This window comes from Bos javanicus, chromosome 7 (assembly GCF_032452875.1).
Source record: "Bos javanicus breed banteng chromosome 7, ARS-OSU_banteng_1.0, whole genome shotgun sequence".
Classification (NCBI taxonomy): Eukaryota; Metazoa; Chordata; class Mammalia; order Artiodactyla; family Bovidae; genus Bos; species Bos javanicus.
The window spans coordinates 59598307-59615899 of record NC_083874.1 but is presented as its reverse complement, the minus strand read 5'-3'; the positions used below and the strand labels follow the sequence as shown (position 1 = coordinate 59615899).

General features: G+C 42.6%; 1 protein-coding gene across 6 annotated transcripts in view; it reads left to right on the top strand.

Moving 5' to 3' along the window:
- Positions 1 to 17593, top strand: part of HTR4 (5-hydroxytryptamine receptor 4) — a 218431-nt gene that overhangs the window by 9616 nt on the left and 191222 nt on the right. For 3 of the 6 annotated variants that reach the window (XM_061423961.1, XM_061423960.1, XM_061423965.1), the window contains exon 2: positions 131 to 237. The gene's annotated coding sequence lies outside the window, so the exon portion shown is untranslated. Of the gene's footprint in view, positions 1 to 130; positions 238 to 2248; positions 2729 to 17593 lie in introns of those variants that run through there. The other 3 variants (XM_061423962.1, XM_061423959.1, XM_061423964.1) reach the window with 2 other exon arrangements.

The window sequence follows — 17593 nt, the reverse complement described above, 5'->3', positions numbered from 1 at the left end:
AGTAACACAGTGTGGTGGTAACTGCTGCAGCAGAGAGAGGACAACAGCTTTGTGGGAAGAGAGAACCTGGAGCAGTTTCAACCTCCATGTAAACTCCATTCTTCTCTCTTGTTCCCTTCTCTCCGCTTAGAAAGCACCAATTGAAATGGAATATACCTTGAAAAATCAGAGTTCTGGAGAATCAGAGAAGGGAGAGATCACAAACAGCTCCATGGAATCCATGAGCACTGAAGAGAGGTAGGTCAGGCAGCATCTGGAGGAGGGCACTCTGGAAACAACACTGTGGGCACTGGTACAGACACGAAAAGAAAAACAAATGTTCAGGGGACAGATTGCTTGAAACACAAGGTTTGGGTATGCCAAGATGACTGAAAAGAGGTGCTATCTTGGGTTGCTGTTAATAATAAGACAAGGCATTTGTGTGTTTCTCCATAACTAAAAAGGGCTTCCCTGGTGGCTCAGACAGTAAAGAATCTGCCTGCAATGCAGGAGACCCGGGTTCCATCCCTGGGTCAAGAAGATCTCCTGGAGAAGGGAATGGCAACCCACTCTCGTATTCTTGCTTGGAGAATTCCATGGACAGAGCAGCCTGGCAGGCTACAATCCATGGGTTTGCAAAGAGTCAGATACGACTGAGCGACTCACACACACACCATAACTAAAAGAGCAGTGTTGTATTAGTTACCTATTCCTGTTGTATTGTTACCTATACCAAAAAATTACTTATTGGTTTAAAACAACCCAAATTTATTATTGTACAACTCTCTAGAGCAGAGATCTGACATGAGTCTTATTGCACTAAGATCAATGTATCTTCAAAGCTGCCTTCCTTTCTGGAAACTCTCAGGGAGAATCTTTGCCCCGTGTCTCAGCTTCTGCATTCCTTGGCATGGGACCCCTTCTTCTTCCTTCAAGGCAAGCAACAGCTGGTCAAGTCCTTCTCACACTGCATCACTCTTGACCTCCTCTTCTGTCTCTCACTTCTACTTTCATGGAGCCTTCTAAAGGCCCACCTTTGCAACCAGGACAATTTCTCATCTCAAGATCCTTAACTTACACTTGATTTGGTCCAATGGGAAGAGGAGGAAAGAACAGTTGCCTGTGGCAGAGTAAGGAGAGACTCCCTAGGAAATGGGAAGAGATTGACCAGAAACTGGGGAAAAGGGGAGGGAAGTAGAGTTGTGAGAAATGAATCAGGCTTTGCACTCTCATGAGTGTGAGGATCATGGTGTCATTCATCAGGAATATTTGGTTTAGGGAAGTGACATAGTGGTAAATTTAAGTTTGGATCTTTAGAGAAAAAACTGACAACTTTTCCACTTTCAAATTTTGAATGGGGGATGTATAATCAATAAATATTCAAGACATACAAGCCAGGGAGAGAAACCATGGATGGGAATGACTGAGAGTGAGACCTGTTGAGATAGAGACAGGGCACAAAGAAGGTAGAGAAGAGACACCTGGGGTGGGGAGAGGGGGAGATGGGAAGAGAGAGATACAAGTGAGAGAAAGTGTACAAGTAAGATGGGGAAGAAATACCATTAAGATGGGCCAGGTTGGCAAAGGGAGGAAGTAAGAGACAGGAGTATCAACAGAGAGAATCTTAGAAAGGGACCAGCTCAAAGGTTTCTGGCATGAGTTTGTTGGTCAATTTAAATTTCCCGTTCACTTGGGGTGTGCTCACAATTGTAAGTTAATAATTTTTAAGATTGTCTGGAAAGATTTATTTGCTTTCGGAGGTTAATTACTATCACAGCTCCTCTGTTTTGTCAAGCTTCCCCGAAGACTGTGTGGTCCAGGAAGTGGGGGAGTGGGGTGAATTATCTTAGCAATAGCCCTTGCCACTTCCCTCCCACTATCCTCCCCAGCTCCCACCCCACCCCTCCACCCCCAACCTGTCTCACTAAAGGAAGACTTTCCCCTTCCCTTCCTAAATGACTTAATTCTTGAAATGGTTTGTCCCTGGAATTGGAGGCCTTGGAAAGACGTGTTGAGGAAAAATGTTTCTCATTCTGTCACGATTCCTCACAGATATTACTATGCACTAGTGACGCACAGGAGCTTTGGTAAGTCTCAACACAACTGGGAGTTTATGGTCCCCATTTTACGTATGGGAGCAGAGGGGCTAGTCTTCTGTCCAACCCCTCGCTCAAGGTCACAAACTGATAAAGCCAGAATAGGCTTCCTCCAGACTATGGAAGCAAAACTAGTATTGGCAGGGTCACTTGGGAAGACTAGTCAGTTGAAACACTGACCGGAAAACTTGGATGCCTTATATCTAAGGGACTACGGGTCTCACGCTGAACTCTGCTCCCAACTAACCTTGCCCTGGCGGAGTCAGAGGCTGAGAAGGAAGTAGACTGTAGATTTCCCCTGGAATGGACACCACAGGCACCTACCCTTTTCACGTTTATTATCTTTCGCTAGAGGAGTGGGTACTCAGAGAGGTTAATCAACTTGCCCAAGGTCACCCAGGAGCCAGCAGTGAGCCCAGGACTACCTTCCTCGGTTGGGCAGCGGTCTCCGGGGAAGGCGCCCGCAGGCTCGTCCCCGAGGAGTGAGGTCCCTCTGGCCCTCGCCGCGCCCACTCCCGTGCGCACCCGGCCGCGCCCCCGCCATCCCTGGCCTCCGGAGGGGGCGGTCGCAGGGAGGATGCGGGCTGGGGGCTGCTGAGCCCGCGCAGCCACCGTCGGTCAGCCGAGAGGACGACGATGCTCGGCGCGCTCAGGTGAGCCGGGGCTGGGGGCTCTCCGCCGCAGCCCCATGCGGGCCGGTGCCTCTCGCTCGCCGGCCTCCCAGCGCGGGGGCTGGAGCCCGCACCCGAGGGGGCGGCGAGGAGGGCGCAGGCAGCGGCTGGGAGCGCGGCGGCGGCGGCGGCAGAAGCTCGGCTCCGCGGCGAGGGGTGGCCGTTCCCGTCCGCCGGGCGCCTCGCTCCCTAGCCTCTGCCGAGGGTAGGTGCGGCGAGGGCCCTCGGGTCACAACCCTGCGAGCCCAAGCGTGCGCGGGGACGCGGCGGCGCGGCGGGGACGGGTTGGGGACTCTGGATTCCTGGGACCTGGCTTTAGCTCAGGGATGGGCTGCGTGGCGACTCAGACTGTAGGTGGGCTGGCTGGTTGTGTAGTACATGCCTTCAGCATGGGACCACTAGGGTTGGGGCTCATGCCCTGCACTTGGGTACGTAAGTACTTGAGAAACTGCTTGTGTCTTTGCTGACTCTGTAAGGTAGTATAACGTGTGCGTGTGTGTGTATGTATGTGTGTGTGTGAGAGAGAGAGACATAGCATAGGCTGTGCGTCTAACCGTGTGTGTGTGACAGGGTACATGTGGGGACAGTATGGATGATACTGGATGCATAACGGAGAGAGTGGACTCTGTCTAACTCTCTCTGTGCCTAACAAGATACGCATATCCAGCGTGTATAACTGGCTCTGTGGCTGTGTATGTGAGTGACCATGAGTGTGTGGGCACGCTGTACTGCATGAAGTATTGGTGGTGGCTGCCAGGGTTAGCTTCCTGCAATTGTCTTTCACAGAATCCCAATCCCAATTTAAGATGCCTTTCTGTTCAGCTTGCTACCCAGTGTCTGGCACTGTGCTGTTAGTCCCCTTTGGAAGAAGTGGCTGTTGATACAGGGAAGTGGTGGCTGGCAGAGGTGGAGAAATCATGGCATGAACTCATGTTCCTAGAGTTCAGTGTTGAGAAAACATTGGCTTGGCTTCCTATTGGTTCGTTAAAATGGATAAAAAATGTTTAAGGTACAGGTTCAGCATGACCCAAACAATGGCTTTTTTTTTTTTTCAAACAATGGCTTTTGATGGAAAGACCCTTAGGCTAGTTTGCTCTTCTTGTCTTAATATTACTGCGACGGAGTCCATGGGTCAGAAAGTGTGGGTGACTCTGAGGGTGGTGGGTGGTGTTTGCCTAGGCTCCTGTGTGAAACCCCAGCCTCACTGATGAGGTAGGAGAAGTTGCTATGTGCTGCTGGTAAGCCCAGGTGATGAAGGGAAAGGACACTGATGATGGATGCAGCGCCCTAGAAACAAGGAATAAGTCAGGACATGGGATGAGACTCATGGAGTTCTGAGGAGCAGCTCTCCAGTAAGAAATGATGAGTGTGGGAAAAAAAGAGTAAAAAGTATTTGCATCATTCTCGCGTCATTTTTCTGTCTTATGTATATTTTTTCCATGCCACCCTTACCCTAAACTCACTCCTGTGTTTGTATCATTTTCCACCTTGGAAATGTCTTTATTATAATTATTACTGTACAGCTGAATGGGTCATCACTTAAACTCTAGGAGAACTGTAGTGCATCAGACAAGCGGGGGCCTCAGGGAGTGTTCAGTTCAGCACTTGCTGAGGCCCAGAGGACAGTGATGCTCTTGGTTCCTCTGAGTTATCTGGATTTTGTCGGTGAAGCTGCCCCTTCTAGGGGCCATGGTGGCCTTGTAACCGCCAAACTGAATACTTTTCTTCCACTTGAGTTCTTCCAAACCTCCCTAACACTGTTCATCCCCTCATCTCTTTCTTCAGCTTCACAGACTGAAGAACAGCACCTAAAACACAATGTAAATGACCTGCAGCCCAGACCTCTTCCTGACTTTCCTATCTTTTATTGAACCATCACCATCCTCCAAGTCACTGTGACTGGAACCAAAGTCACTTCTTTATTTCTCCTCTTTATTCACCAGTAGCAGCCATCGCTTAATTAATAGGCAGGTCTTATTCATTTTTCCTCAATACCTATTGAGCCTTTTTTTTTGTTTGTTTTTTAATCTCACTGCCAGCACCTAATCAGGTGAAACCCATGTTCAGGGATTTCCAGAGATAGAGACTGATACAGGCTGTAATCGTTGAAAAAATGCAAAATAAATGCATATAGAGGAGTACCTTGATATTATCAGTGACTAATAAATAAATTCTTTGGAAGAATCTGGACCTTTTGATGATTGTAGTGTTATGTGATCTAGATCAAATCTCTTGGTCTTTTTAAATCTCACTTTCTTTATCCATGAAATGAAATGGAAGATTTCAAGTAGAATTTATTTGTTAAATCATATCCAAGGTTTTTCCCAGCTCTAAAATTCTCTGCTTATCATTGATGTTCTTTGTTTTTGTGAGAAACTTTTAATACCTTATGGTTACCTTCCAGTATCCAACCATCTTTAAAAAAAAAAAAATTCAGGTTATCTTCAGGGAAAAGAACTAGGCAAAGAGAAAACAATGAAAACGCACTGTTGCCTTCGTTTTGTGGTTGAGAGTCCACCGCACACATCAAGTCTTAGAGATGAAAAGGCCTTATAGGTTACCTATCCCCGCCTCCCATCAAGTGCCAGAATCTTCCATACTATTGCCTGTTTGAAAATTTTAAAAAAGTGCCAAGTCTTATTAAAGTAACTTCAAACAACTTCGTAATTCAGGGTTTCTCAAACCTCTTGTACTATTAATGTTGTGGGCTGGGTAATTTTTGTCATGAGGGACTAGCTTGCCCATAGTAGGATATTTAGCGGCATCTCTGCTATTATTAGGTGCCAATAGCAACTGCCTGTTGTGACAACCAAAAACATCTACAGATATTACTAGGACCTCCTTTGGGGACAAAGTTCCCCCTCCGGCACCTATTGAAAACAATTGTTGTAATTCAAACACAAGTCTTGGGACTTTGAACAGAAAGACCTTACAACAAAGTATTTTAATAGACAGAGGAATGCTGTGTTGTTAGCTGCTTTCCCACGCACTTCCAACTTAGCCACCATCACAGTTTACCTTTATCCCTCCTGGTTTCTCACTGCCTTGTTGCTATGTCTGGAAATGCTCAAGATGCTGCTAAAGGCTGAGAAACGTTTTAGAGACAACATAGTAATAATCCTAATAGCGCACATTAATCCAGCCCTTATTATGTGCCAGACACAGCTCTAAATGCTTTACATGGATAATCTCATTTAATCTACATTAAGAATCCTTTAAGAGAGATACTTTATTTCCTCCATCTTAGAGATGAGGTAACTCAAATGGAGAGGTGGAATAGCATGCCCAAGTTCTCTCAGCTGTGAAGCGGTGAACCTGGGGTTAGGCTGTTTGCTCCAGAGTCTTTCTTCTGAACCTCCATATGAAACTGCCTTTTGAGAATGAGATCTTGATGTCACAGGGTAGAAAGGATCTTAAACATGGTGTAGTTCAATTGTAGAATCAAGTCTGATTCTAGGTAAGTTAGAAACTGTGAGGTTGATATTTGTGTTCGGTTGATGTATTTTGACTTCTTCCCTGTTATGTCTTCTCCTGTCTCTTTGAAATTGAGGGTATTCAGAAATAGCTCTAAGGCATATGCAGAGTGACAGAGGTGGTGGCAGCCTTGGTTAAATTAGGGGAGAAGGGCTCAGAGGAAAGGAAGAATGGCAGGAGGGAGCAAACAATGGATGAAACATTTCTTTTCCCATTAAGTCCTTGCTGCTGCTAAGTCGCTTCAGTCGTGTCCGACTCTGTGCGACCCCGTAGACGGCAGCCCACCAGGCTCCCCTGTCCCTGGGATTCTCCAGGCAAGAACACTGGAGTGGGTTGCCATTTCCTTCTCCAGTGCATGAAAGTGAAAAGTGAAAGGGAAGTCGCTCGTCGGGTCTGACTCTTAGCGACCCTATGGACTGCAGCCCACCAGGCTCCTCTGTCCATGGGATTTTCCAGGCAGGAGTACTGGAGTGGGGTGCCATTGCCTTCTCCACATTAAGTCCTTACTATTATCTAAACTTTAGATATCTATTTTATCACCCAAATAAAGTCTCCATACTTTTATCAGTTCCCTCCTTCTGTTTTCTTCTTGGCCTGCCCTTTCATTCGTCCATTCTGCTTACTGTTTTTATACTACGGGGCAGTAGAAAGTGGTATACATTTGGAAAGATGGAAATATAAATGTGATATAAATAGCCACTAAGAGGCTTATCGATAGGGCTAACCTTAAATACAGTCAGAGTAAGAATGATTACTTTAACAATTACCAATTACTTTACCAGTTGAAGATCCAAGGCAAGTCCTAACAATTTTGAGGGTCTTAGAGGGTCTTTCCTCTAAGATCCTATATCAGTACATAGATTGCTGGTCCCTGCTCCTAGAGTTTCTAATTCAGTGTTTCTAGGCTAGGGTCTGAGGATGTGCGTTTCTTACAGGTTCCCAGAAGATGCTGATGCTGCTAGTCCAAGGACCACAATTTGGGAACAACGTAGTTAAGACCTAATAACCAAATAAAGCTCATGACCCACCTATCTGAGACTTTTTAAACAAAAAGTTATCTTATTTTTAAGATAACTAAATATTTGGATTTATGAGAATCAATACAGCAAGATTAAAATAGGGACTAATTGACATCTCTCACTTAGCATTTTATTTTGAATTTCAGAAAAGCCTTTTTTTTTTTTTTCCAGCTGTGGTATTTCTGGGTTAATATTTCTGATCTTAGATCTTTTCTTGTTCCCTCCTTCCACTTACTGCTCAATTTGGGTGACAGAAATCCTCATTATTCACAGGATAATCCAAATAAAAAGTACGTTAAAATCTTATCTATTGCCAGATAAATTCTGACCAGTCCTTCTGAGATTAAGAAAGATGTTACTTCTGCATCCAGTTTTTGTTTCCTGTTGCTTTATACTTCTTTTCCCTTTTAAATCAGTACCAGCCCAGTGAAGAAACCCAACAGAAATTCAAGTCAAAACAGTAATAGGTAACTGATTAATTTGTTTTAAATTTCAATCAGAGAACTTTCTTTAAAACCAAATTTCAAACTCAGTCAACCCCTTCCTTCTTTTTGACTGCCAGCAAGTGTTTCTTTTTGCAGGATCACACATCCTCCACCTAAACAAGGTGTTTCCAAATACTTAGAAAGATTCAGTGATTCTGAAGCTCAGATGCAATTTAAATAATGTTTATTGGATATTTACTCTGTGCTGTGGAGTTGTTACACTTATCATTTTTTATTTTTCCATCAGTCACAGAGAGATGAGGTTTTGTTTGTGTTGCTGCTAAGTCGCTTCAGTCGTGTCTGATTCTGTGCGATCCCATAGACAGCAGCCCACCAGGTTCCCCGTCCCTGGGATTCTCCAGGCAAGAACACTGGAGTGGGTTGCCATTTCCTTCTCCAATGCATGAAAGTGAAAAGTGAAAGTGAAGTCACTCAGTCGTGCCTGACTCTTAGCAACCCCATGGACTGCAGCCTACCAGGCTCCTCCGTCCATGGGATTTTCCAGGCAAGAGTACTGGAGTAGGGTGCCATTGCCTTCTCCAGGGAATCTTCTCAACCCAGGGATCAAACCCGGGTCTCCTGCATTTCAGGCAGACGCTTTAACCTCTGAGCCACCAGGGAAGCCCCCAATTGTATTAGTAAATATATATAATTTTCTTGTATATAATAAAGGCCACATTAGTTTGCTTAAACAAAAAGTGAAATTTATTGGAAGGATACTGGGGCTTCTTGTAGATCAAGGAACTAGACCCCAGGAAAGATGCGAAGAGGGTCATCTCCAGAGAACTCAGTTCCAGGCATTCACAATCTTTTCCTCATTGCTCTTCAGTTAATGTGACACATTCCCACAATTGTGTCTCTTGGTTCAAATTCTCAAGAGAAAGGATCTGATGGCCCAAAGTTATAGCAGAAAAGTGGTTGCCCGGGCTCACTCTTGTACTGTGGTAAGTATTCCTAGTAAAAGTGATCTAGAAGATGCTTGAGTGAATATCTCCTGTTGTCACATAACTAGTTGGCAGAGACTGGATTTGAACTCTGGTTTGACTCTAAATCCGATGCATTTCTCCTACCAAAGGGATAGCTGAGAGAGAAGCACGTTAATTTGGCATGTAGTAATGGCCACTTGCCTTTATTTTCAAGGTTCGCCCATGTTAGACCTTCCCTGTGTAGGGTCTTATAGCTTTCATTTGTGCATGCCTCCTGGGCTTCCCTGGGTGGCTCAGGTGGTAAAGAATCTGCCTGCAATGCAGGAGACCTGGGTTCAATCCCTACGTTGGGAAGATCTCCTGGAGAAGGGAATGGCTACCCACTCTAGTATTCTTGCAAAATTCCATGGACAGAGGAGCCTGGCCAGCTACAGTCCATGGACTCACAAAGAGTTGGACATATGTGAGCAACTTACGCTTTCCCTCTGTCTCTACCCTGGTTTCTGATACTTCTGTGACTGCATCCTGGCTACTCTCTGTCCATCTGGTCTCTGTACCATGTGGCCTGGTTTCTCATTCTGCTCAGGCATGTCGTGTCTCTGGCTCACCTAGAACAGCTCTAGCTCACAGATTGTATGAGCTGAAGGAATCTATTGTCTTGTCCCATCTTCTACCTGTATAGTAAATCATTTCTAAAGTATGCCAGGCACTTACCATGAGCATTGCTGAGAGCTCTATATCTCATTCAACTCTTCTAACAACCCTGTTGTTGCCTTTTGGGGGGTTTATTTCCCGAGATTTTATTGTAAAAAAATATTTAAGAGAAAAGTTGAAAGACTTGTATAGTGAATACCAAATACTTACCAAGTAGGTTCTGTAATATCATTTTACTGACTTCTTTTTAAAAACTATCACATTTCTATCTTCATTCCTCTATCCATTCAGCAATTAATTTTTTTCGATGATTTCAAAGTAAGCTGTTGTTTCTAATTCTCATTTTTATCACTGGGAAACTGAGACCAAGACAGGTGACGTGACTTACCTGAAGTCATTCAGGAGGAGGCAGTCGATCGTCACTGGAGCTCTGACTCCCCCAAGCCATTTTCTTAACCACCAAGCAGTATTGTATTTCCTGGAAGGGCAGAAAGAAAGACTCACTCAAGATTGCTTAGTGTCAGGGCAATGACTAGCACCAGGTCATCTGATTCTCAAGCTCCCCAAATTTCCATTGCATTGAACCGTGATAAACAGCCTACTTTCCATGTAGAAGCAGGGTTTCTTCTGCTCCACAAATATCTGCAGATTTGGTGCTCTACAAAATCTCTGGAAAATCTGATTTTTGACACAGATGATTTTGCAGAACTAATACACTTTTTCTTCCTTCTCAACATTTAAAAATAATTTGTGGAAACAACAGGCTGGGAAATTATCATTTTAGATAACTTTTTACAGTGTTCAGAGGACTTTCACATATGTTATCTTATTTGAACTTCATGAGTAATAGCAGATCTGCAAGACAGGTGGGCTGGATATCTAAACTACCTTGAACAGCTGGAGACCTGGAGATTGTGGAAGCAAAATGAGGAACTCAGTGTCACATACTGCTATGAGCAAAGTTGGGCTTTGTTTTAAAAAAAGCATTCCCTTCAAGTGTCAGTAGACTTTCTTGTAGGTTTTAATAAGCTACACAAATAACTAATTAATAAAATTGAGGTGCAAAAGTTGAGGCGGGGAACTACTGAGATCTGGATCCTTCATGGGATAACTTCATGGTTGAAAGGTCTGGGCTATGCTGTGGCCTTGGATAATATCTTCTTTCTGTGCCTCAATTTTCTCATCTGTGAAATAGGATAATTGTAGTACTCCTTTGTAGCATGATATGAAGATGAAATGAGGTAATGCTTGTGAAGAATTTGGTCCTTAGTATGTGATAAACAAGTATCAGTTACAGAAACATTATTCTTCTCCTGCTTCTTACCCTAGAAGTCTTATCTGTGTTAAGTGGGCCCCTTTAAAATATACAGTTTAATTTTACATTTTCCAAGAGGTTTGTTTGCAAACTACTGGTAGAAAACTGTGGGCAGCAGCCTTTTGGGAGGTAACATCTTATCAGTCCAGTAAAGATGCAGATTCTGCTCAAGAATTTACATCTAAGCTCTAAATAGCACATGTCCTTTGAGATTGCACTGGCATGCTTAATTATATATGCTAATCAGCACATGATATCTGGAGTAGAGAGTTCTGTATATACTGTTTTCTACTCCAAGATGTTTAGAAGAATTAGAAAAGAGTGGGTGGGGACAGAAGAGATAAACATGCTGGCAGAGATCTTTCTTTTGGTGTGCGTAGCAAATACTGTAATCTTGGTTTCTCAGCTGATGAGGTATTTAAACAGATATAGGAAAACAATGAAAGAGGATTTCAGAAGGATGTGCTCACCTGGTGGATTGCAGTCCAACCTTGATGTGTTTTCCAAACTGCTCTCCATGAATCATTGGCACCAGAATCACTGAGACATTTGTTAAAATGCAGAGTCCTGGACCTACTGATTCAGAAATGCTTTGAATGAGGCACCCAAACCTTCAGTTTTGCAAGTGATTTTAAGTATTCTAATGTTTGAGAACCAGGAGAAGGCAATGGCACCCCACTCCAGTACTCTTGCCTAGAAAATCCCATGGATGGAGGAGCCTGGTAGGCTCCAGTCCATGAGGTCGCTAAGACTCGGGCACGACTGAGCGACTTCACTTTCACTTTTCACTTTCATGCATTGGAGAAGGAAATGGCAACCCACTCCAGTATTCTTGCCTGGAGAATCCCAGGGACAGAGGAGCCTAGTGGGCTGCCATCTATGGGGTCGCACAGAGCTGGACACGACTGAATCGACTTAGCAGCAGCAACCATCAGCGACATAATACTGCAAGATCTAAAACACTAATTTGGAAGCTTAATTTTGATGGAATGCAAATTTTAGCTTGACCTGCTCCCAATTCCAGGCCTCTGAAATCAGTGGTGACAAAACCTTTTGGGCATTTCCAGGCTCAGATTTCAGGGGTCTATTTTATAGAGAAGAGGAATAATTTATGTAACCATATCCCAAAGTAGGGAAGATCAGCCCCCAGATGCTTAGCTGCCTTTGTGGAGAAGCAGAGTATGAAACATTCAGACTCCAATGACTGAGGCACTGCCAAACTGGAGTAGCTGGCTAACATTATATTGTGAAATCTCTGGGCACCTGCTTTTTACGTATTCATCTTTACTTGTTTTTTGCAGTAACTTTGTGACATTGGTTTTACCCTTGCCCCTATTATACAGATGAAGCCACTGAAGCTAAGGAAAGTAAGCAATTCAAAGATGTAGTGGTAATTGATGCCTTGAGTCAGGGGTTTGCAAACTATGTGACTGGCTGCCTGTTTTTTGACTGGCCTACAAGTTCAGAATGTTTTTTTACATTTTGTAATTGTTGAAAAAATTCTAAAGAAGGATAATTTTGTGACACATGAAAATTGTTAAAGGTTCAAATTCAGTGTCCATAAATAAATTTTACTGGAAAGCAGTTATGCTCATTTACTTATGTATTGTCTGTGGCAGATTTTGCATTGTAGCACCAGAGTTGAGTAGTTGTGATGATGACCTTATGCTTGAAGAAGCCTAAAATCTTTGCTAAATGGCCCTTTACAGAAAACAAAACAAGCAAACAAACAAACAAAAAGCTGCCAATTTCTGCTTTAAACTGCTATGCTAGCATTTCCCAAACTTCAGTTATTTGGGAATAACTACTGTTGTGATTACTTCTCTTGCAAGCATTTAGAGTATTATATGCATAGCACTTTTCTTTAGATCAATTAGTTTTCCTTAGATAAATTTATTTTACAAAGAAAAACAAGTATAAGTGCAAACCAGTATGAAGTTGAAAGAAATAGAAGGTAACTGTAAAAACAATGCAAAAAACACACAAAGCAACGTATTAAATTTCAGCTAAATAGTTGGAGCAGATACTATCAACTCTTGCTCCCATTTTCCTGCAGATCCTCTCACCATTTCTGTGTATACCATCCTGACTTACAATGACGAACCAGCATAATATTTGGAGGGCTGCCCTCGGTCTGCTGAAATTAACCTTTTTTACTAGCACAATGATTGAAGGTGCCTAGGAATCCATGTCCCCCTGTGGATGGCTTGTAAGCAATACCTAATGGCTGTGGGAGTATCGGGACACCAGTTCCCTCCCCACTTGTTCAGGATAGTTCTCAGGCATATGTTTTATATTGTTTCCCAGAACTTCCCAGTGGGATTAAGCTTCAGTAGCTTAATAAGCTGCCTTTCATCCTCTCTCCTGTATCATTACTTCCCTGCCAGTGTACCTGCAACTGCCAGATCAAGCATGTGCATCTCTTTAACCCCCACTTCAAGATCTGCTTCTTAGGAGGACCCCAGAAGACAGCAGTGCTTCAAACGAAAGACTGTGAGACTCTGATCTGGTTTTTTTTTTTTTTTTTGTAATTATAAAAGAAAGATTACCAAATATCAGGAAGGACTCAACAATAAGCTGTCTGTGAATCCTTTTCTTCAATGTAAGTAAAAGTAAATAAAATAGAAAACAAAAAAACCCCACATTGTTTACAACATGATCCAATGGTACTTCTGTCCTTTTTCCAGGAGATATGAGAACCATACTTGCAAAATCTATTTTCTACCTTAAGGAGTCATCTAAGAACAGTAGCATCAGCAACACCTGGGAACTTATTAGAAATGCAGATTGTTCACTCTAAACCTACCGAATCAGAAACTTGAGGCTCGTGCTCAACCATTGTGTTTTAACAAGCCTTCAGGTGATTCCTGTGCATGCTTAAACATGAGAACCACTGCTGTACAGTAAACAATCTCTTATTTAGTTCTGCTTTCATTGCATTCCCGGATTTCATCAGAATTCAGAATCATCCAAGACTTGCTCTTCCCCTCAAACGTGACTGACAGATGGTTTTCTGGCTTCTGTTGAGCCTCCCACTGAGATGGACCTTGTTGCTTGCCAAAGCATACAGGTCAATAATTGGACAGCTCTGGTGTTAAATGACCTACCTCACAGTGTGGCTCAAACTTCTCTTGAGACTCCCACTGATTCCCCTTTGGCAACTCAAAGACAAGTCTAATTCCTTTCTAATTATCAAGTGGAAGTTTCATATCATGTCATGCCATTCATTCAAGAAATACTAATCATGCACTGTGTCTTTCCTTGTAGAACCTGTGACTGTGTTGGGAGTGGGACATTAATCAAGTGATCAGAAAAGTAAATATGTAAATAAATGACCCGTGAATCTTTTTCTTTATGAAATACCCAGATCCACATTTACTGGGATCGGGTTTCTTGTAATATCAGTGTCTTTATCATATTCTTTGGTGGTGGTAGAGAATATGTGCCTTATAAAAAATATGATTTCTTGAACTGCTTTATATATACTTCATTCAGTTCTACATGAAATGGATGTTCATGTTCCTCCTTTTCATTTTCTGTAATTCATTTTTTCCCCCAAGGATAGAATGAGTATGCCTCTTAAATAGTCTTTCATTGGTTAAGGGCTGTTTTCAGTATTAGTTTTTTAATAAAAAGACTAAAGTTTCCAGCTGAGAAATGTTTACTTATCTAGGAAGAATATTTTTTTAGTTATTTTGAAAAAAATTAAAAGCCATTTTTTTTTTATTCTTCCAATTTTATTTTATTTTTAAACTTTACATAATTGTATTAGTTTTGCCAAATATCAAAATGAATCCGCCACAGGTATACATGTGTTCCCCATCCCGAACCCTCCTCCTCCTCCTCCCCATACCATCCTCTGGGCCGTCCCAGTGCACCAGCCCCAAGCATCCAGCATCATGCATCGAACCTGACTGGCAACTCGTTTCCTACATGATATTTTACATGTTTCATTGCCATTCTCCCACATCTTCCACCCTCTCCTCTCCCACAGAGTCCATAAGACTGTTCTATACATCAGTGTCTCTTTGCTGTCTCGTACACTGGGTTATTGTTACCATCTTCTAAATTCCATATATATGCGTTAGCATACTGTATTATGTTTTCCTTCTGGCTTACTTCACTCTGTATAATAGGCTCCAGTTTCATCCACCTCATTAGAACTGATTCAAATGTATTCTTTTTAATGGCTGAGTAATACTCCATTGTATATGTACCACAGTTTCTTATCCATTCATCTGCTGATGGACATCTAGGTTGCTTCCACGTCTTGGCTATTATAAACAGTGCTGCGATGAACATTGGGGTACACGTGTCTCTTTCCCTTCTGGTTTCTCAGTGTGTATGCCCAGCAGTGGGGTTGCTGGATCATAAGGCAGTTCTATTTCCAGTTTTTAAGGAATCTCCACACTGTTCTCCATAGTGGCTGTACTAGTTTGCATTCCCACCAACAGTGTAAGAGGGTTCCCTTTTCTCCACACCCTCTCCAGCATTTATTATTTGTAGACTTTTGATCGCAGCCATTCTGACTGGTGTGAAATGGTACCTCATAGTGGTTTTGATTTGCATTTCTCTGATAATGAGTGATGTTGAGCATCTTTTCATGTGTTTGTTAGCCATCTGTATGTCTTTTGGAGAAATGTCTATTTAGTTCTTTGCCCATTTTTTGATTGGGTCGTTTATTTTCTGGAGTTGAGCTGTAGGAGTTGCTTGTATATTTTGAGATTAGTTGTTTGTCGTTTGCTTCATTTGCTATTATTTTCTCCCATTCTGAAGGCTGTCTTTTCACCTTGCTAATAGTTTCCTTTGTTGTGCAGAAGCTTTTAAGGTTAATTAGGTCCCATTTGTTTATTTTTGCTTTTATTTCAATATTCTGTGAGGTGGTCATAGAGATCCTTGTGATGTATGTCGGAGAGTGTTTTGCCTATGTTCTCCTCTAGGAGTTTTATAGTTTCTGGTCTTACGTTTAGATCTTTAATCCATTTTGAGTTTATTTTTGTGTATGGTGTTAGAAAGTGTTCTAGTTTCATTCTTTTACAAGTGGTTGACCAGATTTCCCAGCACCACTTGTTAAAGAGATTGTCTTTATTTATTTTTTTTTTGTGTAATAAAGTTTTATTAAAGTATAAAGGAGATAGAGAAAGCTTCTGACATAGGCATCAGAAGGGGGCAGAAGAGTACCCGCTTGCTAGTGTTGACAATGAAGTTATATACTCTCTAATGAATCCAAAGAATGTCTGAGGTTGTAAAGACCTCATCAGACCTACTCCATAATTTACATTTTAAGATAACAGAATTAGCCAGAAGGTTTAATCCAAAGACTGTCCTTAATCCAGAGACTGTCCTCAGGCAGGATACATTATTGTTATATAATCCTAAGGAATGTGGAGAAAGAAAAAAAGTTTGTCCTTTCTTCCTCCTTGAGAATTCCAGACCCTCTCTCCTTGGGGACCCTAGACTCTATCAACCTGCCTAGGAAATGACTCTATCATTCCCCCTTTTCTTTAAGGAGAATTATGTTGCCTAGGGAAAAGGGCGTCGTTCTCATTCCATAACTACTTCTGAGCTGACAAGGGCGTTGTCCCTAAATTGGTGAGGCAACATATTCTCCTAATCCTCATATTGAGGATATCTGATCCAGGGCCCCAAATAGTAGCTGGAGGAAGCTACAGCAGTAGCAGGAGTTTGAGCAACCATTTGTAACTTAAAAGCTTTCATGCGGCTAGAAACAAATCCAGTTATACAATTACAGATGCAGGAGCAAACAGTAAAACAAAACAACCAGAATTAAAATTAAAAGTCACATTATGTCCATAGTTAAAGTACAAAGTGTTGCACCAGTCCATTTAGGTTGGTAGATGTCATCAGATGAAGAAGAGGCATCGCATGTGATTGTTGTCGAAGTATTCACAGACTTGAGAAAGTCTTTCCTTGAAGTGGGATGTCCACCATGGAAGCCTTTCACTGACGAAGAGGGGAGCGCTCCGCAGACCCAGCAGTTAGACCGATTGTGGAATGCAGCATAAGAGTGAGCCCAGGACAGGAGGACATTGTCTTGAGGATCCAACGGCAGACTCAGGATATTTGGAGTCAGCAGAAGTAGACTCACATAGATTATCAGGCCCATCTGCTGCCCTTTGCTTAACTCTAGAGCTTGGGTCAGCCACAAGCCCGCTAACTGAGCACTGGTTCCTGGGGAAGATTTTGCTCCCAAACCTGTTCAGCAGTCACCATGGCATAACCTGCTTTACGCTTTCCATCCCGAACAAAAGAACTGCCATCTGTAAATATTTCCATGTCAGGATTGGCTAATGAGGTATCCTTTAGATCCTCCCGAGCTGCATAGTTTAAAGTTAGAATTGAGAACAATCGTGATCAGGTGTTTCGTTTTTCTTCTCAGGAAGGAAAGTGGCAGGATTTAGATTTCCACAAACTTTAAGCTTAGTTACTGGTCCTTCTAACAACAATGACTGATACTTAAGAAGCCTACTGTCTGTCATCCAAATATTAACCTTAGAATTTAAGATTCCACTCACATCATGAGAAGTCAGTACAGTAAGGTTTCGTCCATTAATTATTTTAAAGCTTCAGGTGCTAATAAAGCCGCTGCCCCAATTACTTTAGCAGTGGGGCCACCCACATGAAACTACATCTAATTCTCTGCTTAGATAAGCAATAGGTTGCTGGTGAGGCCTCGGGTTGTGTCAAAACTCCCAATGCCACACCTTTTCTTTCAGTGACAAACAAATTAAATTCTGACCCTGTGGGCAAGCTCAGAGCTGGAGCTTGCAGGAGAGCAGTCTGAAGAACCTTAAAAGCCTTTTGAGTTTCTGGAGACCAAACCAGTTTGTCGGTTTGGGCCTGCTAAGAGATTGTCTTTAATCCATTGTATATTCTTGCCTCCTTTGTCGAAGATAAGGTGTCCATATGTGCGTGGATTTATCTCTGGGCTTTCTATTTTATTCCATTGATCA